Here is a 26,456-nt window from a genome sequence, read left to right on the forward strand (position 1 = left end):
AACCTCATGATGTTCGCCAATGTGCACTCCTCCAGCTTGTCCAAGTCCTTCTGGATGACTTCTCATCCTCCTGGTGTGACAACTGCACCACTCAGCTTGGTGTCATCTGCAGACTTGCTGAGGGTGCACTCAATCTTGCTGTCTATATCATTAACGAAAATATTAAGCAGCACTGGTCCCAGTGCAGACCCCTGAGGGACACCACTTGTCACAGATCTCCATTTGGACGTTAAGCCATTGAATGTGAGCATCCAACCAATTCCTTATCCACCAAACAGTCCACTCAACAAATCCACATCTCTCCAATTTAGAGAGAAGTATGTTGTGGGGGAACATGTCAAAGGCTTTACAGAAGTCCATATAGGTCACATCCATTTTTTTTCCTGTGTCTACTGATGTGGTCACCCCATCATAGAAAGCCACTAGGTTGGTCAGGCAGGACCTGCCCTTGGTGAAACCATGCTGGCTGTCTCAAACCACCTCCCCATCCTCCATGTGCTTTGGCATAGCTTCTAGGACGATCTCCCCAGGCACAGAGGTGATGCTGACAGGTTGATAGTTCCCAGGGTCATCCTTTATACGCTTTTTAAAAATGCTCACAATGTTGCCCTTCCTCCAGTCACCAGGGAATTCTCCTGACTGCCATGACTTTTCAAACATCATAGAGAGTGGCTTGGCAACCACATCAGCCAATTCTCTTGGGATTCTAGGATGCATCTCATCAGGTCCCATAGACTTATATATGTTTGGGATCCTCAGGTGGTCACATAACTAATCTTCCTCTACAGTGGGTGAGGCTTTAGCACCGTGGTCCCCATCTTGTTGTCCATTGATTCGGAAGGGAGAAGGAGAGCGGTTGCCAGTGAAGACTGGGGCAAAAAAGTTGTCAAGCAACTCAGCCTTCTCATCTGTTGATACAAGGTCACCATTTTCATCCATCAGAGGGGGTACGTTCTCTTTAACCTTCCTTTTCTAGCTGACTACCTGCAGAAGCCCTTCTTGTCAGTCTTCACTTCTGTTGCCAAGTTCAGCTCCAGCTGCGCCTGGGCCTTCCTGACCCCATCCCTACACAACCGTGCTGTGTCCCCATATTCTTCCCAGGGTCCCTGTCCCTGCTTGCACTGCCTGTGCATTTCCCCCTTGCTCTTCAGTTTGAGCAGCAGGTCTCGACTCAGACACACTGGTCTCCTCCCTTCCCTGCCCAGTTTCCTACATCTGAGGACTGAGCACTCTTGCACTTTATGGAAAGTATCCTTAAATATTGGCGAGCTCTGTTCTGATCCCTCACCCCTAGTGGGAGGTGTCTCTGCCCACGGCAGGGGAGTGGAACTGGATGATCTTTCCTAGGGGGTCCTACTGATTAACTCCTTGAAGAGATGGAATTTTGCTTTGCTAAATTTCAGGGTCCTGACTATACTCCTCACCTGTCCCATATCCCTCAGGACCCTGAACTCCACTAGTGTGTGATCACTGCAGCCCAGGCTGCCTCCAATCTTGATGTCACTGGTCAGCCTCACTTGTGTAAGTGACTATCAGGTCCAGTATTGCATCCTCTCGGGTGAGGGTGTCTATTAGCTGAGTTATCTTTATGCACTCTAGGCAGTCTCCTGGACCACCTGCAGCTTGCTGTTCTACTTTTCCAGTAGATGTCAGGGTGGTTGAAGTCTCCCAGTAGGATGAGAGCTTGCAAGCATGAAGCCTCCTGTAGCTGGAGGAAGAAGGCCTTATCAGTAGGCTCCCCTTGTAGCAGACATCAGTGACAAGATTCCCTTTGTTGCCTTGATCTCTTATTTTCACCCATAAGCTTTCGACCTGTTCATGGTTATTCTTCAGGGACAGCTCTCCACATTCTACCCATTTCCTGACATAGACAGCAATGCTTCCACCCCTCCTTCCTGGCCTGTCCCTCCTAAACAGCCTGTAGCCACTAGTAGTCACACTCCAGCCATGGGATTTCAAGGGGCTGCCCTGAGGACCAGCTTATTGTAGCTCAGGTGAAGACATCTGTGACAACAGAAATAGGAAGGCAGGCAATTGGATCTGCCGTGCATGCAAGGGGTATTAAGAATCAAAATTTTAAAAACAGTTCATTTATGAAACCGGGTCAAATGAGGAATATATAGGCAGTAATAGAGAGGAGTAATGGATGATTCTGATACTGAGGACAAAAACTGAAAGTCCAGAAGAGATCAGTAAAAACATCATGCTGGTGAAACACAGGCGTGGCAGGTAGGACACTAACATCCTGTCAGGGCACCTAAAAATGATGAAAAACTGCGTATTGTGCTAGACACAGGATCTGAGTCAGCAGTTCTGCTCAGCAAAGGACCACAGACCCAAAGCCTTCTGTTTGTGGGCACTGAGTAACTACGCGCCTGTTCTCAGTGGAGTAAAGACGTGGAAGAACAGATAGTGCCCAAAGTTGAAATCAGTGCAACTACAGTGGGGACTTGGTCACTGTGTTCTGACCCACTGGCTTGGCTACAGCTGGAGACAGTGTCCTACTCAACCACCCTGGCACGAGCCAGCAGTGGGTCAGAGCTGTCACCTCTTCACTTTATTGTCTCTTCAAGGGGGGCTACACTTCCAGTTTTGCTTGCTTTCACTTTGTTTCCTATGTTTTATATTCACAAGCATGTACAGGTTCTGTAATGAAGAATATAAATAAGTATATATACACATACACGTAGACATACACATAGTTTGGTTTCTATTAGAAATCAAGGATTTTCTTTCACCAGTAAGAAATTTGTCCCAGTGCCATGCAGGTGAACAATACCAAGGAATCCATCCTGTATTACCTGTTCCCTTTAATCTGGAGGCTATTACAGAGCTGAAGAAGGTGAATTACCAGCATTTACCAGGGTGAGCCTGTGTTCCTAGGTACTCAGCAGCTATTAAAACTTTCATTTTTAGCAGAAAAAGGTTAAGGTTATTAATACCCCAGAGCTTCTGTTAAATCAGATGCAGTCATGGTTTCCCTCTAGTTTTAAGGTTCCTCTTCATGTGCAGGGAGCATTTATTAGCAGCAGCATCTTCATAATCTTGGGATGGAGGCTCATCTGGGCCTAGTGTCTTCCTAATCTTCATTAACTTTAATTTCATTATCACCTGTCCTGGAATGACCCTGAGATCACTCACTACTTCTTTCTTCCTCCTCTGGGAAATGAATTGCGGTTCTGTCCTCAGCTACTGAACTGCTTTTGTGAGCCCTGCGGCAAATAATTAATATCAGCAATATCCACTTCATCTCTCACCAGTCTGGGTGCCTCACTCCATCTTAAAAGCTCTTCTGGTTCCCTGACTCATCTCACTGTTTCTCGTATATGTTTTTGAAAGCCTCTAGAATCTTTGGCTTGGCTCAGTAGTCTAATTTCATCCCTTGTGTGAGCTTTTCGCACCTTTTTTTTAAAAAAAAAAAAAAATCCATCTATTAACCTTTCTATTCTTCTCCTTCCCTTCTTGCATTTGATGTTCAGCAGCTCTCAGATGTCTTTTGCATGACATAAGAACCAATTTTTCCTGTTAATTATTTAACCTCTTCTTCTGCCTCTTCCCTCCCCCCTGAGGCAAGAGTGGGGAAGGTGGGTTCAGGGTTGCAGAGCATCGCCAGATTAAAGAGACAGACTGAATTAAAGGTCTTCTCACAAAAGAGAGGGTCTCAGCCAAAAATGCTCAGGGGCCACCTCAACTACAGGGAAAAGTTTTGTAAAAAGCGGATGCCCCAGCTCCCTCCCCTGGCAGCAGCAGAGGATGTTGTCATTTGACAATGTGGCAGAGCAATAACATTTTATTTCTGTCTTGCACCTAACTAATGGGGCTATTTGGCAGTGAACAGAAACAAATAGGGAGGAAGAATGATGGTGACTGAGAGAGAAGAGAAACAGAAAGAAATCTTTTCTTCAGCTCTGCCTTTGACAAACATCTGAGGTAATAAACAGGGAGTTTTATGAGCTAATTGCATTTTAATCAATTTGAGCTCTTAACTGCATTGGAGAGGCTGCTAACTTATATTAGATTCATGTATGCTTTACACTGCGTCCCTACTGCTAGCAGCTTTATGATAACAAAGCCCCCGCCACCACCATCACCATGGACTATTGCTCCTGAGGAGCACGTAGGCGAGAAAAACTCTCCTGAACAAAAACAAAGAGGAAGAGCAGGATTCTTTGCATAAACAAGGGAAAAATGGAGCGATTGTGCTGCACGACGTGAGGTGAGAGTGGAAGTTCAGCAGCTGGCAGCAACCCGTGGCCACCAATCTTTGAAGAAAGAAGTCCTGGCACAAGGAATTTGGGAGAGTCCAATAAAAATGTAGAAGTGAAGGCAGAAAACTCTCTCTTCCCGGTTGTGTACATGTGTCCACACAAGCAGCATATGTTAAGTCTTTAAACAAACATTTGGCTGTGAAACAGTAGCTATGGCAATACGCAGGCACAATTTATGTACTGTACATACATACTGCATAGAGAAGTGCTCTGTTTCTGAACTGGACTGGCAGCTGCTTGAAATTTTCCCCTTTGCTTTCCCTAACGTCTCAGGTGTGGGATTCATGAGCCAGTGTCTCAGCTAGAACAGGTGTCTATCGCTGTGTAAATAGCAATTAGGCCCAAATTTCAGACTTTTTTCAAATCCCTATCTGAGGAAAAGCCCAGGAATAAATAGTTGCTGTAACGGCCAGGGGTATTGTGTAGCATTATAGCCTCCAGCTGGGCTATTACATACTATAGACGGGTGAAGAATACAAGCACCTGACAGATGTGTTCTGTTAGCTTCATTAGAAAAGAAACAAAGAAACTCCTCAATTAATAGCAGTGGAGCCAAAGGGAAGGGGGGTGTGGGAGGGAGGAATCATAGCCTGTTATTTAAACAGAGTCAGGGAGCCTTTCACTGATGGCTTAATATGATTCATTAATAAAAACAGCTTTTTGAATGCCCAGTTTAAGTCAAAAGAAATCACTAGTGTGGGGGTTTTTGTTGGTGGTGGGTATTTTTTTCCCTGCAAAAGAAGGGCAAAGTGACAAACTGGAGTTGCCGAATTCATTTTGCATGAGGCTGGTCCATCTCAAAGTCCCATTTCTGTGGGGTGTTTGTCCATTGGGGTAGTGGTGCAGTCCTCGGGAATAAATGGCCTCACATCAAGACTTCGATGAGAGAGATTTGTGAGGGTAATACAGAAAATTACAGGAAGCCTTAATGATTTTAAAGTGTTGAAATGGAGCTCTTCAATATAACGGTAATCGGATGCATCTAGAAAGTCACACCTTTCCATCACAACGTACTGTTCCCATTTTGATGGTTTGGATGACTGGTATAGCCATGTTGAGAGTAGTTCTGTGTGCCACTTCCTTAAAAGCAATAGACTTCATATCTCTTTCTTCAATGCAGTTTAAATCATAATAAAGTACAAACTATATTGTACTGCAGCTCCATCTTTTGCACAGACATATGACAGGGTTGAGTATCCTGCAGCTAGCTGCAGAGCACATCTCTTCTGCTCCTAAAAATACGAAGAAGCAATCACCACCTTTCTATAACAAACAGCAAAACTCAAATACAAGCTGCAGTGCTTACTGGTTGTGGCAGTAGCAATAAGAACTACCTTCCCAACACACATTTGAAAGAGAAGGAGGCTTGTCAAACATTTGTGGGTTCAGGGAGCTCACAGCATGAAGCTGTGCTGGAGGATTTCAAAGATGAAGAGGTTGCTGCAGCGCCTCCACGGGTTGGTGTAAGACAAGTGGGAGGGAAAGTGTGATTCAGCAGCTGAGAGTACAAAAGGAGCCCTACAATGGAGGTAGTCATCATTTGTACCTCAACCTGTCAACCAAACACATGGTTAGAGAATATTCTGGCCAATTTGCCAGCCTCCACCTGGGCAAGGGGACGATGATGGTATGGCTTTCACATAGCCATCTCTGGATTCATGTAGCCCAAGTGTGATAGTGGCAAAGTCACTGCACTGAGCTGGGGGTTGCTCTGATGAGATGTATCACAGAAAGACTGAGGAGACCAACAAAACCTATTAACTACTTTCATGTATTTCCCTACAAGTGTTTCCCACAGTGTGTTAACTGATGTTTTGTCAAAGCTCGCCTCTAAATGTACTAAATGATGGGTCTCCCATCACTTGTCAAGGGACAGTTGTCCGTGACCAAACAGATCTCACTGTCAAGAAGAAGGTTTCTTTTATATATTCAGCCTAATTTTTCCTATTTTTAATTTCATCCCATTACTCTTAAACACACTCCTATTGTCCTAAATAATTCACCTCCCTCAGGAATTTGCTTCCTCCATGTATTTGTTGGCTATTCTTTTGTCCCACTGTAGTCTTCACTTAGCAAAGCTATCTATATTTAATTCTTTTAATCTCTCTTCATAAATTAGTCCCTCCAGCCAGCGAGGGGATGGGCATGTTTGAGTCTTTATTCAGTGGTGAGCTAAGATGCTCTGTTGCATTCTGGGGATATCTAGAGCATAGAAAATGCCTAGGGGAAGCCTAAACATTCATGTTATTACTTTTTTTTTTTCTTCCAAGTGTTTGAACTGCTATAGTCAAAGTGATATTTCTGAAGCAGAAAACTACAACTAAAAATATCTGTTTCGTTCTCTTTTCATTCTGGCCTACTGTAGTAAATGTCTGCTTTGTACTCGGTTAATAACCTCTCCTACCAGCTGTCCAGCCCTTGCTTACAAGCTTCGCCTTCCTTTACACCCTAACCTAGGACTTTGTGTCTGGGTGAAAAGCAGAGAAACAGACAGTCAACATGCAAATAGGCTAAACTATATACAATAATAAACAAATGCACTGCTGCTGCAGCACACTGATGTTTTTTCCATTTGACATGAAGAAGCTGTTTACCTGTGACAGTTTGTGTACTTGCGACAAAGTTATGGCTTTTCTAATGTACATAAAATCTCAATGAATTAGATAGCACCACTGTCTTCTTTTTCTTACTCTTCTGACAGATTCAGACAATAGCTATACTTTGCTTTTCCCACCCCAAATTAATGACTTGGAGGATTCAGAATTATGTGTTAGATGCAAGCCAGTGACTGGTTTATTTGAATAGCTGGTTTCTTTCCTAAGGACAGTTTGTATGACAAAGCTAATGGCAAAGTCTTCCCTTTAGGAAAATGCTATATAATTCCTTATGTCTTATATCTATTTACTGCAAATCGGTCTCTGTCCAGTCAAGCTCTACATATGAAGAAACTGAATTGACATATGCCAGGGGGGAGAGGATGCTGTGGTCTTTGAACCCAACTTTTTAAAATAAAAATAGTTGCTAATAATGATGATGATGATCAGAAGAATAATAAGAATATTAAATATAATTCACAGCACTTCTGCTGTGTAGCTTAAATACTTCTTTACCAGCAAGTGGAATTTTATATTAAAACTCACATCCTAACACAATCTTAAGGTAACTATTAGTATTTGTTGTACACTCTGCAATAGTATTTGATTTTCATATTGAAAAGGGATTTTCAATTGCTTTAAATATATCCAAATACTTGGAATGACTGGGTCTGTGAACTGGAATCATTTAAATATCTAAAGGAGAAATGCAGAATCCAACACATGAACCAGTGCCCATAACTGGCTCTGATACTTAAATAATTTATTTTTCTCTACAGCTGACTTAATACCATAAAATGAATTCAGTACTTGCCAAAATGCCTGTTGCAAAAAAAAAAAGTCAAACAATTCATATTTGGGCCATACAAACGTGAAAAACATTGGAGACGAAACCAATAAATGATGTCTTCTGGCAAATATGCAAATAAACTGACCCACATGTTAATGCAAACCAATGTAGTCTCAAAGTCATTGGCTTTTATATTTCTCTCATTTTTTTCATTGTGGTAACACATAGGATCTCCCTTTATGGACTTGGACACTTCTGGCTATAAATCCTGTACAAGCATGAAACCCCAGAAAATCCTTACATCAAGTTTTACGCTGCAGAAAGTAATTGGATTGGGAGGAAGCAAAGGATGTGTGTGCACATGCACAGGAAAAAGACATCAGTGGCATGCACAAGGTGACCTGTGAGTGGCTTCTTTCTCTCAAGTGTTCCTTCTTTTCCACAACAAACCTTGTTTCTCTCTTTCCCAACCAGAGCGATGGCTTAATGTGGCCAGTGGGGGGTATTTCCAGAGTCAGGAGACACCCATGAAGAAGACTTCATCCAGAGACTGCAAGAGACACAGTGGCTTCCCTCTGGAGTCTTAGGTCCAAGATCCTGACATGGTATTGCCCCACATCTGACAGCTTTGTTCCAAGCAAAGGGAAAAGCACAAGTTTACTTCTCTCACTATGTTTATGGGTCAACTTGACTACAAAATGAGAATATACACAGGCTGGAAAGGCTGTTTTAATCTCTGGGTTTGTTGTATTTTCTTCTTTCATCATACTGCATTGCAAATTATTCTAGTTCTATTTCTCTGGTGTATTAAACTAGTGCATTGCCAAGTCTCAGCTCTCCATTCAGGTTCTGGCATCAAAGCCTTAGGCCAATTTTATTTCATTTGTATTTGCTGCCAGAGCAATGTCTTTATTCTAAAATGCCCTTCTCGTATCAACTTCTCAGGTGGCATGACAGAAGTAGAAAGTGTGAGGAAGAAAAACCTCCCCCACACTGCAGTCTGCAATACTGCTTTTATGTTTTCACTCTCTCTGAGGGGAGATATCTACAACACAGTTCAAGAAAATGGAGTTCAGGATGCCATTTGGCAATGAAAGGGATTTTTTTCTAATCTTAGCTAGGCACTTGACGTGTTCATACACCCTTTCAATTTTATTTATATGTATCTGCATATACACGTGTGTGTGTATATATGTGTGTGTGTACCTATGTGTGTATAAAGCACACACACTCATGCTGTTGTTGCTCTGGGCTATTATTTTAACAGCATTTATTTTCAACTGCTAGTGGCACACTGACTCAATCACAGACAACATTTTAGTAAAACAGAGTGAAAATCTATCACATCCAATTATGACAATGCAGTGCTGTGCAGCTGAAGGTAAGGTTGGGACCAGCCGTGTTTTGCTTGTGGCCATCAAGGGCTGTGACAGAGCTTTCATTATGCAAGGGTAGAAAAGTGGTTTAAACCCAATGACAGGAAACCCAAATCATTTTGTCATATTAAAGACTGTCAAGGACCCACCTCAGGATTGAGGTGCTTGATATCAAATACAATGCCTGAACTAAGCAAGGCAAGGATGCTGTAAACAGGACTTCTTAAAAATGACAGGACAAGGGGAAACATAAGAAAAGTTTATCTTCTGGCATTGCACATTAAGTAATTGATAACTGTAGTTTTTAGCCTTCTTTTTGATATTACCCATTGTGTCTGGCAAAGGACACTTTGCATTCTAACAATTTTTATTTGCCAAGTACAAATATATCCTCTCTATAAAATCATGTGCACCTAAACATATCTAATCAAACACTTAAAATCCACATTCATGTCTACATACCTGTTTGCAGCCTCTGTGCATTGGCGACACTAAGGACACCGAAATCCCTGGGTCATGTAATTTTACAAAGATCTTAGTAAGGAGCAATGCAGGCTGTGGTGCAACAGGAACAGCACAATGTCATCGCCTCCCTCACACTGTTTTCAAAAATAATGATTCTCACCCCTGTAAAAATAACAATGACTTGGGTTGCACAAAATGGAGACACCTTCCTCTGCACAAACAGATGTATATGTGTTTTGAAGGCTACTCCCCTTTGGTGTTGAACAGTTCGAGCTGTATCCTCACTGTTTTAAAGCAGAACAGTGGGTTTCTCAAATGAAGAATATGCATGCTAAAAGCACAGATCAGATGAGACCTCCTCAACAAAGCAATGAGTTTCACCAGGGCATTTGAAATAAACCTGATCTATAGAATACATCACTACATTTAGGATCCCACAAAATGTTGCGCATTAGGAATGGAGTATTTCAGAATGTAGTTGAACAATGCCAGTAATTAAACATCAATAGGCAGAAGAAAGAAAACTCATTTCATTGTATCACTAAGCAAACACAGCTGATTGGTCTCTTGCAAGTAGTGACAATTCAAATTCCTCAGAAATTGTAACAACTTACAGTAATATTTTCCTTTGACAGCTCTGGGACAGCTCTCTTTTTCTTTCATTCGCTGTTTTCACTGAAGATTTACGTCAAAATTAGGGATGAGTAATGCCTGCTTCTTTCCATACTTTCTTCTACTTTCTCCCACAGTTTTATTTTATTTTTTTCTGCAAAAACAAGTTAAGGTGAAAGAAAAAGCAACAACAACAGAAAACAAAAGCATCAAAGCAGGTCTGAGTAAATTAAAAATGGAAAAAAAATGAAAACAAAAGGTGATTTTTTTCCCCCCATTTTGTCAGACTTCTTTTTGCCACAGGTCAGGGAAGAGCAGGAACCTCTCTGCAATCTACCTAGGTATTACTGTTTGGATGCATATTTATATCAGATACTGTAATGACAGATGTGAGAAGACAGATTTTTTTTGCATCAATTGTATGAGAAAAACCATGGGAGTGAATAAAATTTTCTTTCTTTTGGTGTGCAGAAATGGAAATGTAGCATGTACTTACGTTATTATCTCTTTATATATTATTCATATAACAATTTATTTAGATTTGCTGTAAATTGCAGAATACTTACAATACTAATTTAAAAAATCTTGCTGTGCCTACCTCTCTCTCCCTCACTCACATACATTTATTTTCTATACGATAAGTCCAGTGATCATTAGAGGAATATACTCCCTGAGCTAGGAAGCTTGAGATGATGCACTTGAAGGGCCACTCCTGCAGCTACTTCTTCCAGGGTCATACAGAGGTTGATAGAAACATTTTTGTGTTTCTTTTCTGGCCTTTATGCTTTTCTGTGTGCTGTATTTAAGGCAATATACTTAGGGTGAAATCTAGAAACCACAGATTTGTCTGTGCCCAGAGGAAAAAGAGTACCCGTTGGTATTTCTTCACACATACAATATAGGACCCAAAAGCGATGACTTTAAATGAGCTCAACATCATTATTATACTCAGTCAGATCAAAAGTTTGAGAAGCAGTATCTGGATAATGGAAGTTTGTTGTTGTTACGATACAAATCAGCAGATATATTAAACCTAAAATCAGTTTACCACAAAGCCAACTTCCTATCTTCCGAGCATCCTGATACATACAAATTAAACTTACCCAGATCTGAGGTTCTTCACGGAAATTGAGTTTTTTGGAAGTTAAACCAAGTGGAATTTTGCTTCATTAACTCAAGCCCACCGTAGAATTGTCTCTGCTAATAACTACATTTCAGTCAAGACTGCTTTTGACATGTTTATAAGTAGCAAACAGGGAACAGGAGCAGTCTCCTCACCTACTTTATGAGAAGAAAGAGTTTTGGGGAAAGTGGGTATTTATAATATGGACACAGGATTGTACAAAGGTAGATTTTTTTGGCAGGCAGAGCAACAATCAGGGCAAGTGGTCTTATAACATGTCCAGAGAACATCTAAGCAGTCTCGAAAAGCACCTCCCAATACATTTGTTCTACATATCTGCACACTCCTGTTACAAGGCAAATAAAGAGTTGTTGTGGAACTCAGTGGAGAAGCAAGATACCGTAGGGAATCATGAGTGACGGGGAAAGGAAAATGCTGTGAATGTAGCCCCTGAACAAGGGATGAGGGGAAGAGTGGCGCTGGGCCACTGATGGGGAAAGGCAGAGGCAGATGCAGAAGGAAACACTTGGGAGTTCCTCAACTAGGAGCTGGAAACCAGGGGTGGTCCAGAAAATTTGTTTCTGAATAAGAGAGGAGAAAGAATGGAAGAAATGCCCACCAGAGGTGTAGGTGATCCTGGGAAAAGTCTTGGGCCAACTGTAGCTGAACATGAAGCCCATACTAATGCCACAGTCACCAGGTTTGTGTTCTCTCCTGAAGCGTGTGAACTTCCACACTGGGCAAGCCTGGCTGCTCCAGATGCCGAGGCATCTGCATGACCAGAGTGGCTCTCTGCAATGTTATCAAACAGCCTGGCCAGCACTGCTGCCATGAGGTTCCCAAAGCATGCACTGACCTCACTGGGTTAAGAAAGGCAAAAAGCTCAGATAATGCTGGTGCTGCTTAGCCTAATCCTCCTACCAGGAAAAGAAGAGGCAAAACAAACACTGGTGAGCCTATGAGAAACAAGAGATGATTTATTGAGAAAGTGTTCAACAATTACTTCTTTGAGGGAAGTTGCACCTCACCCCTGCAACTGTGCCATTTACCATCCGCTCCAAAATTAGATAAGCAAATCCCTTCTGGCCTTTTCCCACCAGGAAGAGAGTTGGTCTAGTTCATCCACGAACCATGCACCCTGAGTACTTCATATAAAGTGACAATTGATTCTCTATAGTATTGGCAGGCCCACTCATTGAAGCTAATTGCACAACAGGAAACATCCTGGTTTAGTTCATTATTGTGTAATTCAATATTGTATTATTGGACATAGGAGGAAAGTTTACATAGGAAGAGACATTGAAAAGAACAGGTTTCTAGTTTACAGAAGTGACAAAAACAGGCCATCACTAGCCTGTACAACAAAAAACAATCTACTTTTGCACTATCTACTGTTTTTAATAACGAAAGAATAAGAGATAGCAAAAAAAAATTGAAAAGCATTCAACTGAAAACTGATAAATGGATTTATTTCTTTGTACACAACATGCAAGTAACTTCAGGAGCTAACTGTCAACAGATATAGCTGAAGTGAAAAAAAAATCAGTAGGATTAGTAGTTTATCTGGATATTAAGAACATATATCATTACAAAACTAGCTTGCCAAGCTGTATTTTTATTTCTTCTCAGGCAGTTAGTAAACATAACCAACCATTTTATTCAAAATTCTGAGGTAGTTGACCCACAGATTTAAAGAGACTCATTGAAAATCAATGAAAAATCACAACTGTACCCCATTTGCTGTTTCATAATTCCATCTTACTGACCATCTGAATCAAATAAGTAGCCGATAAACAAAACAGACTGGGAGAACAGTTTGGTGACAAATACTTAAATGTTCAAACTTTGCTCTCACATTTCGTTAGTACAACAAACCCCTGGGGCAATTAAAAATTCAAATCTGTGCCTTCTCAACTTTTTCCATCATGAAATGGTACTTTTTTTTTTTATGTGTACTTACTTAATGAGCATGTAACTCCCTAGATATCTCAAGTCACATCTTACCATAGATTTTATCAGTTTATTACAAAGTATTATTGGTATCCTCTGAAAGCTGGGCCATGCAGAAATTATCCTGATGTCCTCTTTCATCTGGGTAACCTAAAAGTGCAGCCAGGCAGTCTACTATCTATCAGCAAAGATTTTAAACTGAGTTTTTTGATATTTAGTTCATACTAGTGAATAAACACCAGATATTTCCTGCACATAGGAAAAGAGATTGGAATAACACTCAGAGGAGAAGTGCGAAGGTCCTGGTCTGCCTGCTGGCACCAGAAAGTAGAAGAGAACCCCAATACATTCACTATTAGGATTATACAGGCTTCTGTCTCTGGTGTCACCTTAGTTTAGGATGTACCAGCAGAGTTTAACCTGTTTTTCTAATGAGATGCTTGGCTGATGAGTCCTACAGTTTCACCTTTGCAAATGTGTGCCAAATTTATCTTTCAACCTTGAACTGACCTCTCCCTAAAGTCATTGGGTGAGCTACTGCATGTCTAACTGATTTAAATTCAAAGTCAACAGGATGTATCTTCTGCAGTTTGCATCTCACACTTCCAAAACATGACACAGGTTAAAAATGGAGAAAGCTATTACAAAATAAGCACGACAGCTCATTTTACATGCCTAAGCCAGTGAAATACCTTTGCTAATCCACCTCATACTTTCCATCAAATAGTTATACCAGATTTGTTAAAAACCTGATATGCAAATTTTTGGTAGAAAGGAGATTTTTTCAGGAAATTGAACATGAGTAGTATCAAAATAAGACTTGATTATAAAAAGACATTAATTCAACTGCAACTGCTTCATAATTCAGAGTATTAGATTAATGCTTTATGAGCACATTATCTACAAGTTAATGTAAATGCTGTAACAAACTGAAATTTAGAGATAGAGACTTTTCACAGGTTTGGCTCGGACCCCATCCACACAGGCTTTATTAATTAGCACAAGAAGTTTAGTCTAATCTTTGCCAGTCAGTTCAAGGTAGAGAAGCTTTCAGAAAAACAACAGAAATGTCTTTCATGCTTGCAGACATCTAGCAGCTCCCTCTGCTCTAGGCAAAGGGCTAGATCAGACCTCCCCACATCACCTCATCATTGCTGATGTTCTAGACCACCCAAGCCATGACAGAGGCATCGCTGCTGTGGGTGCAAGGGCAAGGCCAGCTGAAAAGCAGTCTGTACCTATCACATGGAAAGAGTGGAAAGCCAAAGCTCTGTATCACTTGTAATGCCCCCAAAGCACTACAATACCTGTACACACTTCACAATGCAACAGTGGAAATGTTTCAGTCCCATGCTTCGCCCTCCACCTCAGCCACACTCGTCCGAGCTCACCATATTCCTGCTCTGCATCCTTTTACTTCTGCATAGTCCAGCACACGCAAGAAGAACAGCTGAATCAGGTTCAAGAAGAAAATTGCTTTTTAGCAACATTACAAATGTTAACCTAAACAACCCAATGAACAAAACCCCGGTGCAGCAGTAATAGTGATGAAGCCATGGCACTTTATCATAATCCCATCTAGTGAGACAGGGAATTTTTGTCAGGCTGTTTCATGCTCAGAAAATGTACTGCTCAGCGCTTTGACACTGTGCTAGCCACATGCATTTTATTTTACAGGGGAGAGGTTCTTTTATTTAAAAGCACATGTTAGCTCTAGATGCATGTCCTCCCATACAGAATCCGTGGTTCATTCAAATGGGGACACGTGACTGTGCCCACATGAATACAGTACACTGGGACAAAGTGCCAAGTATATGGGCAGAAGTCTTTGAGACAATTTTCGGGGACATTTACATGACAGGATAATAGGAATCTTTTTTAAGAATTTTTTTCACTAAGAACCCTTAGAGGCCTGGCACAGAGACAGGTAATTATATCCCATAACAGGTCAGCAGAGGAGGCAAGTATCAGGTGTCCACAAGTGACCAGTATGAGCAGCTCCAATGACAAGGCAAAGCAATTTATAGCAGGTGGTTATGTAATAACTTACCCACTTGAAAAATACCTTCTGAAGCTAGACAATGGGTCTCTGAGTTATGTCATATGACATTACAGTTTACATCACTAATTGATTAAATAATCTCTAATACAGTGCAGAGAATGGCTCTCCTTGCCCTTCAGGCATCCTCTGGGTCACGCACCACTGTGAGCACCTTACAAGTCTTTGGTCTGCTCTGGATTTCATGCAAAGTTTTGCAAGGTATACTAACTTTCCTAATCTGGCAGAGGGCACTATAAATGTACAATGAAAACCCCAATAACACCTGTGACTATTCAATGGATGTCCTTCACCATTTATTTTCACTATTTGTATTTGGGTTTGAGCAATCTACTCACCTGAATTTATCAGGATGCTTTGAAGTTCCTCAGTCTTCCAGAGCTCTGAATGACCAAAAAATTGTTGCATCAGCTGAAATAGTGTTAAATGGTTAATGAAAACATTAAGTGTCATCTCTCAAGAAAAGAGCATTAACCAACACATTCCCATGTGCACCTATGAGACTGAAAGGGCAACAAAATCTGTAGTCAGTCTCAAGCCAAGTTTAGCAGTGGCAAAGGCAGGTTTTACCATCCACTTTCAGTTTTCTTCCAGTATCAACAGATCCTGTAAACCAGTCTAGTGACATTGTTCTATCAGCTACCTATAACTGACAATTTTAATTAGAGTTATTTGCTGTCTACATTTGCTGAACTTGCAAAGTTCTTTCAGCCTCCGATGGTTCAAAATGAACAGAAAGGCCCTACTGTGCTGCTGTGGAAGGAGACATTGGGGCGGTGGGATTTGGGTTGAAGAATCATAGAATCACTAGGTTGGAAAAGACCTCTTAGATCATCAAGTCCAACCATTTCTATCTGCCACCAAACCATGTTCCTGAGCACCTTATCTACCCATCTTTTAAATACCTCCAAGGATGCTGCGAAACCGTGGGAGTGAAGAATTAACTCTGCAAGAAAGCAGCATTACTTCTCGAGCAATCAGCATTAACTCTCAAGAAATCACTCCGTAACATCCTGAGAGCTCTGTGGGACCACAAGGGTGAAGCCCTGAGGACAGAGCTGCTGCTGCCTGCCATGCCGACAGCCTTCTGCGTGGCTAACATCCTGCCACGGAAATGCTTACATGAGATAGCCATAGCCTTTAAAATTAGATAAGAAGGAATAGAACAGAAACGGTGTAAAACATCACATCCAGACAAGACAACAAAACAAAGGTTTTTATTTCCCTCACAGCAGGAAAAAAAAAGTACTCATGGAGCTTCTTATCCCTTCCTCAGTCATTTTTTTCCCTCAGGTCTCTTCCATACAGGGAAGTAATTCTCTCTTTGTTGACACCTAAGCAACCACAGGCACGTCAGCAGGAACTGACTGGGTAGAAAGGAAAAAAATATTTACCCCATGCATTTCTGCAATCTTCCACATTCCCATTACTGCCCTGATTTATCAGGGCCTGTTACATATTTTAGCTTAAGCTTCTCAGTCATCCGAATGATTTCCTTTCAACAAACAAGAAATACCAGTGAGCTGCACAAGTTTATAGGAAAAAGGGGAACGGGGGAAATGAGCATCTGCTTCATAAATGGGAGCAATAGAGAGCGGGGAAAGCACCCGGGGATGGATGCTGAGAGGTGCTGGGGAGCGGTGGGGTATGAACCATCTCCACCTTCCCTTCTAGCCCCACACACTAGCATTCCCCGGCTCCCACCGAGGACCTCGGGGTGACCCCTTCTCCTCACCACTAGCGAAGGCGGGTTCAGTGGCTGCAGAAATGCAGCATCAGCAGGGAGATGAGGCTGTCAGCCTCCAGAGCACTTCCCTGCGAGGGAGCAGATAAGAGGGAAAAGGTGAATGGGAACACTTGTCACAGCAGATGGCGGCTTTGATTTGCAGAAGAAAGCGAGGGGGTGGAGGGGAGGAAAATAGGGAAGGGGAGGATGTCCCTGCCCGTCCCATCCCAGCAGCTTCCCCGAGCCCCCCGGGATGCTGCAGCCCCTGCGCCCAAAGGACTTGTTGACCTTCCCCGTGGACTTCGTAAGGCAATGTGTGGGATTTCGGCAATCCTGGAAGCCTTATACAATTTATTAACGCCATGCTAATTAGCTGGAAAGCCGTGCATTGATTTTGTCAAAAGGATTCAAGGATCAAATACCCACGAATAGAGCTGGCAAAACCTAATCTACTAATGGATTTAACTTATGAGAAATATAAAGCTCAAAGAAAAATATGATTATTTGGGGGCTACTTAACTAGCACTTATCTTTAAAATACTTTTACAGAATTCCCATATTCCATTGAGGTGGAAAAAAAATGCAGTTATATTTTTAAAACGTATTTGGCCAATAGCTCAAAACAATGCCTCCTCTCCTCTCCTCTCCTCTCCTCTCCTCTCCTCTCCTCTCCTCTCCTCTCCTCTCCTCTCCTCTCCTCTCCTCTCCTCTCCTCTCCTCTCCTCTCCTCTCCTCTCCTCTCCTCTCCTCTCCTCTCCTCTCCTCTCCTCTCCTCTCCTCTCCTCTCCTCTCCTCTCCTCTCCTCTCCTCTCCTCTCCTCTCCTCTCCTCTCCTCTCCTCTCCTCTCCGCCGTTTCCCACCTGGTATGAGCTGCTCATGACAAACATAAGCCCGTGGCAGCTGGTTCAAAACAGAGGCAGAGACACCCCACATCACTTACACACCTCCAAGAGGGGCTCATTTTCAGCTGATGTACCGTGGTTATGCTTTCATTAGCTGAAATGGCATTTTGTCCTTTTGCATCAGGGAAGGACTTGACCCTGCACCTTTTTGTGCTGCAGCATGGTGTCTCCTCACCATAAATCCCCTCAAAATTATATTTCAAATCTGCAGGGCTGGACTCTGGAAAAAGTTCCTTGAGAATGCACAGCCATACCAGGGGATTGAGGAATGTGTGTCCCACATTAACCAGGGACAGCAACAAGCAACACAGGGATACTCCTCTTTCTCAGCAGTACATCTCCACTTGATATAAACCACCATTGTGTCCAAGAGACAGGCAAGGCTCACATTGTGGCACATGCTGTTTAAGCACAGCATTGAAAAATAGCCTAAACTACAGAGAGATGAGGCTTAGTGGGAGAAAAAGACCCCAGGCAAATGCAGACGGGAAGGACATACAAGGAAATAACAGGAAAAGAGTAGTCAGCTGGACAGGCAGTCACTCTACCACACCCACAAGCAGTTGTCCTGCCTTTTATAGATACCATTATAAAGGATATTTTCAAGGCAAATTGGACAGCAATAATAGGGCAAGTTTGGATTTGGCTGCAGGGGATGCATCTTGAGCACAAAAGGCAGCAGGAAAGAAAACAGAGATGCATTTGTCTGAAATTTTAAGAAGGCAGCAGGGAAGAAAATAGAGGCCCTTGTTTGAAAATTTAACAAACGAGCAATAGAGACCATGAAATTGTCTGACTGGAGGTGGAAGTAGACATTTCATGAGTATACAAGAGATCATGGTGACCCAGTGATGTGCTAGCTGGGGAATCAGGCCTTGAAAATGAAGATACATAACCGATGTTCAATGTAGCATGGGAAGACAAGCAAGTGGAGGGAATCCCTCAACACAGACCAGCATGGTCAATGTAACAAGCCATGGAAAGCTTGGATCATGATGGTTGAGAGATTTGATGTGTTGAGACTTCTGAGTAGGTAGGTGACCTTGTAGACAGCATGCCCCTGCAGTTTCAGAAAGTGACACAGCTTCAAAACCAAATTTTTAAATCAAGACTACCACATTTGTTATGCAAGTACATTGACACTATTGCATTGGTCTCCTCCTAGGCATAAATATGAACTAGCAGACCTGAACGAAGGTGCGCTCTGTGCTAGGAAGAAAATCAAAGCTGGGACAAATTGGAAGCTGGTATCAAGTGAGTAGAAGACTGAAGTTTGAGTCTCTCCTGCCATTGCACTAGAGAGAGCACTGTGCAAGCTGCCTCCTGGAGTGATCTCCATGCAGTTTTGTCTCTGTGACTCAAGCAAATGTGCACAGTTCACTAGTGAAAAAAACATTATTCTAACTGCCTGTGCTGCCTTTCTGTCTTATACACCACTAACAACCAAAGCCATCCAATTTGAAATTAGCTCCCAGCCCTCAGAGTGTTGTGTGTGTTGGAACAAAAGCAAGCAGGGCATTCCGTGCTGAGCTGGGTATTCAGTGCCTTGATGGACAAGAAGAAGTACACCCTCCATTTCAGTTAGCACAGTGAGCAAATATATCTTTAAACCAAACCTTTCACATCTGGGTGCTATAATAAGGTGGATTTCTGTGTTACCACTCTTGACAATCATTCTTGAAAAACTGTAATCTGCTTCTCATGGATTTGTCAGTTTTCACGTTTGGTTTTTTATTGATGAGATTCCTTTTAATTAATGAAAGGCTTCCATTAGATTACATTGTTGTCTGAACTCTCAGATGTAGTGATTGTATTTATTTACCCAGAGAATCATGATTGCTCTCTGTCCCTCAACAAATGACAGGAGCTGCACCATCACAGAGATCCAAGGCAAAGTGTTGCTTCAGGATGAATCAATGGAGAGATGTCACTTCAGAAGACCTACACCAGCCTGCCTAAAACCTGAGCAACGCAGGGGTAGGTCAGACCCATCAGGTTCATGGTGATGCAATCATCATCCTGCAATTTAATCAGTCTCTTTGTCATCCCTTCCATACATCAGGCACTCACAGTACAGTATATTTGGGCTCTCAGACCAATGCGACTCAACCAACGTTAAAGCTTCAACTTCAGCTTCCCACTTTGAGCCACCATTTTCCTCTTAAAAAATCCCTCAGAAAAGTCTCTGCAGTCTTCCTTACTTCTGTAACTAGGGCTAAAATTCGCCAAAATTCTGAATCCTGGTTGTAAACCTAGCAAGCCTCAAATGGCTTTTGTTCACAGCAGCAAGGAGACCACCACCTTTAAAGCAAACTTTAGAAAGAATCTTCCATTACAAGGCTTCTGCCTCAGAGTACTTATATGATGGACCCATCTAGTTTATGGTAAAATGGTTCGGACATGTGAATAAAAAATTGCATGTATTTTGAGTTATTAGAGGATTATTTCATTGCTTTTTCCACAGATGGCTTTTGATACTCACAAAGGATCACCACAGTGCTGGAAAACAATGCCATCAAAATGCTCATGATGTTCAGCTCTGTGACACCTGTTTCATGGGACTTCAGGTTTTGCAGACATTTGGCTTTCTCAGGCTCAAACCAAATCCAGGTTTTGGAAGATAAGAGCTGACTGCATATGAAATCAAAACGATAATGGTGGTAGGAAATAATTGGGGGAGATGGCAAAAGCGATGCTTGTTGTCTGGATGGAGGGAAGCCTTGCCCTTTGTTGCTCGGCTGGAGAAGGCCTCCTGGATTTCCAGATGCTTTTGAACGTTCCAGCGGCAGCAGGAGCTGTGAGTGTTTATTTCCCCTTCTCCTAGCTGCTTGGTGAAGAGATTTCAACCTCTTGTCCTGTTGGACTGTGTCGCCATTGTCTGTGCTTTTCTCATCTCCAGACTGGATCACTGCCATGTGGTCTGCTCAGCACTACGTCTGAGGACCACTCAGAAACTTCAGCTAATTGCAGTATGCAGCTGCCTGCTTACATATCCACATTTCAGACACAAACCATAGAGTGCAGATGGTACACAGGCTGCGCCAATTTTCAGTTCATTTCCAGGTGCAATTCAGGCCTTAGTTTCTAAATCTCCTTGTGATTTGAACCTGCCCGTCTACCTCTGCCTACAAATTCTAAGTCCACTGTTGAGATGAGCCGAGGCATTTGAACTGACAGTCCCTGGAGCAGCACATTTGGAAATGGCTTTTTGTCTCAGTGGAAACCGGACAACAGCTCTTGAATTTTCTTCCTTGTGTGGTGAACCTTCAGGGCACATTGCAAAACTTGTCTCTTTTGTTAAGCTTTAGTTTAATATATTGGGGTGGTTTAAGAAGGGAGCTTCTGGTGAGGACACTTTTACTTTCATTGTTGTCATGGCAGTATAATTCAGTAGGGGATATGAGTTTTTATTTGTTTTTATTTTAACTGTAGCTAATGCAATCTAAGATTGTGCGCTGCAAAAATGAAATCAAATAAATAATTACAATTGCTTCAGGCCAGTGATGTTTACTGGAGAGCCAGGGAAAGAAAGACAAGAGTAGGGTATTGCTAACTTGGAAAGAATTAAGTAGGCATGGCCAAACAAAAGGGAGTAAGCCAGGTTACCTCCTAAAGCTCATGCTATGGGATGCCACAATTAGTTTCCTTGTGAGGGGGTTCTCCGGGCCTGATGTGTCCTTCAAGGTCATATTGAGAGTTCACTGCAATATGTGACTGCCATTGGTCTAGAAAGGAAAGGGGACAGATACTGACCAATACACACTGTCAAAAAAAAAAGAAAAGAAAGAAAGGACAAACAACAACAACAAAGCACGGAGTACAATAACAAATCACAACAGCACTAGATTCCAAAGACCATTTTGTCAAAGAATTATCCCGTCTTTCTTTTTATTTTTATTTTAGTCCCCGCACGCTCCCTTTTGTATAGCTGTCTCTGCTCATTTTCTCAGGTTCTTTTCAGCTGTGTTCGTACATCGCAGACTTGAACTGAGCCATCAAATTGAATAAGGCTTCTGCAGAAGAAATGAAAACACCTAGGAAGAAGAGAGGCAGACTGCTGAAAATAACCAAAAGTCTCAGATGATAAAGCTGATTCTGTCTAAAGGCGCATGTATGTGCATGTATGCACACACAGGTAACTAGATGATGACTGCAAAAAGCATTTGTCTTTAAGTATCCATAGTCTGGAAACACATCTACTCCTTTTATCTGCAATTATATCCCTCCTAGCTAGAGACCAGTGTATATTTCTATTTAATAAACTTTTGGGTTGCTTCAGTTGTAGACCTTCAGTTTCTACAGCCGTGTGTGGCAGAGAAGACCTTGCCTAGAGCTCACAGGGCAAAACTACAGACAAAACACACTGCAGAAAACACACTGCAGAACTCACCACAAGACCCAGACAAGAAGAGAAACTCAGATCCCCAAAGCATCTAACCAGGAAAGGGCAGATGTCAACCCTTTGGAACTGTTCTTTCTTCAGCTGTGGAAAAGTTTTGTTAAAAGAGTTTTGATCTCCAGTGGGGTAAAGAGGACTGAAATCTGTCTGAAATAGACAGCAGAGGGTTTGGGTTTTTTTGTAGGATGGGGATTGGCATAGTGCTGGAAGAAACAGTTTTATACCATCTGCTTCCCCCTCTGGTTCAGAGGAGAGGCAAAGGACAAGAATGCCATGCAACACTCTTGGCAGCATGATTTACAACAGTCCAATTTAAACTCCTGCCAGTAAAACATTTATACTGCTAGATCATCATGTCTTCTATCATCACGTACATGGCTATGTCTGCAAGCACACAGATGCAGTAAGGTAAGGTGTGTATCCATAGGTTCACACAATTTGTGTTCCAGGCCCTTTTTATTTTTGTGGGGGTTGAGTAACAACATTCTACTATGATTATTTATGGCTTGGTTGGAGTTTTTTCCTTGATTCTCTTGATAGCTCTTTGCAAGTACTGAAAAATTCCAGAGTGCCATTAACTCCGCAGCTCTTGCAACATGCACATTGTCTTTGGCAAGCTTTCAACTGTACAGAAATGGCTTTAAAGGATTTTAAAAATCACCTGTCTGGCTCTCAGTCTTGTTTAAAACTGTATCTCATGACACATTTGTAATAGAATACCCACCTCAGACTAGATCTCCTCCTTCCTTCATGAGAGACTTTCCCCTCCTAAACCATAAGCCTATGGGAAATGTATACATTGCAAGTACCCCTTGGTTCACCTACACCATATAAAAGGGACTGACATATGTGTGTAATGCACACATCAAGCTGAGCTATGAGTACAATGAACTTGCTGAGCACATAATCCGCTGCCATAAAGTAGTCACCAATAATCTCAATGTCTTCCACTAGTTCTGCCTTAAAGATAGCTTCAAGGTCAGTTTTGCTCTTCATACTCTGGAAAGAGAAATCTGGTTTTATTACTCTGGTTTTATAGGTGTAGCTCACAGCCATTTGGGACCAATACGATGCAACTAGCTTGAATCCACCCATTCGTGATCTAACATCCAGAACTTAGTGGAGGAAAGGAAGCAAAAAACCCACTATAAGATGGACTTGTTACATCAAGAGCAGGAAATCATATCTACATTTTGCAGTCAGAAGCGATCTCGTCCCTACAAGCTTCTCTGAAGACTTCCACAGCAAAACCCATGAGCAGGACAAAGGCAGGAGGCATTTCTTGCACCGAGGAGATCAGCATCTGTGTGACACTGAGGACTACAGTCTAGAAATGACATGTTCCTACCTGACAAAGTCTTGCTACCTAAGACAACCTTATTAACAAAGCTTAATTGGAGCGGCACATGACCAACAGCAGCAGAAAAGAAAGGCTATTGTTTGAGAAGGAATCTCAAAGTGACATTGCATCTCACTAGCTGCCAGGTAGGTTAGGGTAGGACGCTTTCCTGGTAGGCAGTGGATGTTGCTTGTGGTGCAAGTAGCCTTGTGCAGCTAGACTTGTGAAATCTGTATTCCTGTACCACAGATCCTGGCAGCCACACCTGAGCTAAAACAAAAATGGACTTCCCCTGGGAAAAATATTATAGCCTTGGCAGCAGAGGACCTTGTCTGGAGGTGGTATAAGTCAATCGTAAGGGGCTTTTGTGTGCATGCACGTACGTACGTGTGTGTGTACAAGGGTGCACATTAACAGAGTATGCTGTCAGGGACTGATTTTCAATGATGCAAGTCTCCTCTAACTGATAACACTCTAAATAACAGGTGAGTGACTCCTGGCAAGAAGGAGATTGTCTGACCTCATTGTTTGCCTTTTTTCCCCTCTCTTTGTTCTTCACAAATAAAGGTTTTTTAATAAACTGAAAGGTCCTCCGCTCCTGCCTGATGATAAAATGAAAGGAACCAGTGAGGTATGGTACAACGTGGCAGCAAAAAAAGAGAAGCTCATCAGAAAATAACAAAGGTGCAAGTTAAAGATAAGGCAGCTGTCAGAGATTAATCCTGCTGGCCTGATTGTTTTCTTTAATACCAAGGCCTGCAATAGCAAGCGATAAGTTTGCTGAGTAATTTGGTTTTTGGTGAGGAAATAAAATTCAGGTAGGCCTCATAATTGATTTCCTTTTCTTTAGTTTTCTAAACATTAAACAAAACAAAACAGAAAAAACCCACCTCTGCTTTGACTACACTTTCCTTTTTTCAATTTCGCTCTGAGGCTGTGAGCTTCCCCCCAAGCAGAGTCTGTGGCAAGATAACTCAGAAGGCAAAAGCACCCTCTTCTTCTCAAGCGTCTTCCTGAGAATTCTTTTGTTTCATCCTAAACATTAACTGTGACTCTTGAACATGATTAATTCTGCCTAATGTTGACTTCATTTCAATGTCCAGAAGTGGGCAGAATATGAGGTGGTGGAAAAGGCAAATTTCAAAAGAAAGTCAATCTGCCTGTCACCCATGAGTTATGGCAGTACCCAGCCATGGTGTCGGTCACTGCTCGTGGAGGGAGCAGTGCAGAAGGATGGTGTGGTCCCCATCAAGCTGGAGAAAAATCATTGTTGTCAAGCCATGGAGGCCATTTGAAGGGTGGCCAGCTGGAGCACACCCTCTGCACAGTGCAGTGGCACACCAGGACTCTCATCTGGTCCCTGCTCCTGGGTGTAGTAGGAGGAAGAGTAGCAGGTAGGAGGCATTATTTACCATGTCATGCTGGTGAAAACTCACTCCCCACCCAAACCTTTCCCATTTGAAGTTGCACACAGTCAGTCATGGAGAGCCTGGGCACTCCGCAGGCAGCAGTTGTGGGAGGAAGCAAGAGTGAAAAGAAGTTGAGGGAGGAAAACCTTCCCAAACCAGAGAGTCTGTAGCAATGAGGTAGAACTGGTCTCAAGAGAAGATGATCCTGAGAGAGAGACAGTGTGAGTGTGAACGTGCACGTGTGTGTGTGGTGCGTTAGCACAAGAGGCAGCAGTAGCAGAGCCCTATTTATTGTGACAAAATGAACAGCCCCCAGGATGCTCATCCAGCAGCTAATTTCTCATCTTATCTATTATGTGAATGAGATGGGAAAACAGTTTCCTGTTTTTCACAGATATCACTAACATGAAAGATACAGAATGAATTCCCTTGAAAGCCATGCAGTCAGATCCAGCCACAGACTCATTTGTTTCAATGGGAGGAATTAATGCAGTCAGGGTTGCCCATTGATGGGAAACAAGTCTATAAAGCTCTCTATAGAAGTAAATATGCTGCCAACACCTCCATCACAGATGAAGAGCTTGGTGGATGCTTTCTCCCCACCATTGATAGCAGACATGCAGACACAGGCTTGTGCACCACACAAGAACACACACTATTGAACCTTGACATTTCCCTTATTCAAAACAGGTATTTCTAGTGTTATAACACATCATCAGTACTATATGAAAAGGGCAATCTGTACCACACATTGCTCCCAGTGAAGGAATCCTCTTCCTCTAGGGAGCTTCTAAGGGTCTTATACCAGGTGTGAGAGCAAGAAGTGATGGGTATGCTGAGACACCAGTACCCAGCAGCCTGAGTTTAGGGTCAGGCTTTGGAAAAAGTCCTGCCTTAGGGGCAAACAGAGGGGCTGGACAAGCTATATTACAGTCAGGCTGCCATGAAAGAAAGCCCTACATCTCTTTTAAAGCATAGACTCTCAGGAAAGCCTGTTTAAAAAAATGTCTGTCTGAGTATGTTCACAAGCAGTCAATGGCTCCATGGCCATGAGCTTGCTGCAGCTATAGCTATGTAGGTGTGTCACGGAGCAGAAAGTGCAATATCATGTTAACACTTTTCAGGCCGTTTCTGCTTATTTTATATTTATTTTCACCTCTTTACTTTCCCCAGCAGGGGGAGCATAGGGGCTTGGATGAAAATGAAAGGGAAGAGATACCAGTCTCATGGCAGAAATCAGGCTAAACCTGGTAATACTGGCCATAGCCTCATCACAGTGTCCCCTTCACTGAAAACAGGTCCCACAGCTGCGATACCCACACTGGTGCTGTCAGCAACATGGGGAGACTGCAGGAGAACCAGTGAGACACCAAGCTGCCCCACAGCCTCCCAGGTGGAGGAAGAGGAGAAGGGAGATGACAGATGCTGCAGCCATCAGTATAGT

Source organism: Cuculus canorus, chromosome 2 (genome assembly GCF_017976375.1).
Source record: "Cuculus canorus isolate bCucCan1 chromosome 2, bCucCan1.pri, whole genome shotgun sequence".
NCBI classification, from domain to species: Eukaryota; Metazoa; Chordata; class Aves; order Cuculiformes; family Cuculidae; genus Cuculus; species Cuculus canorus.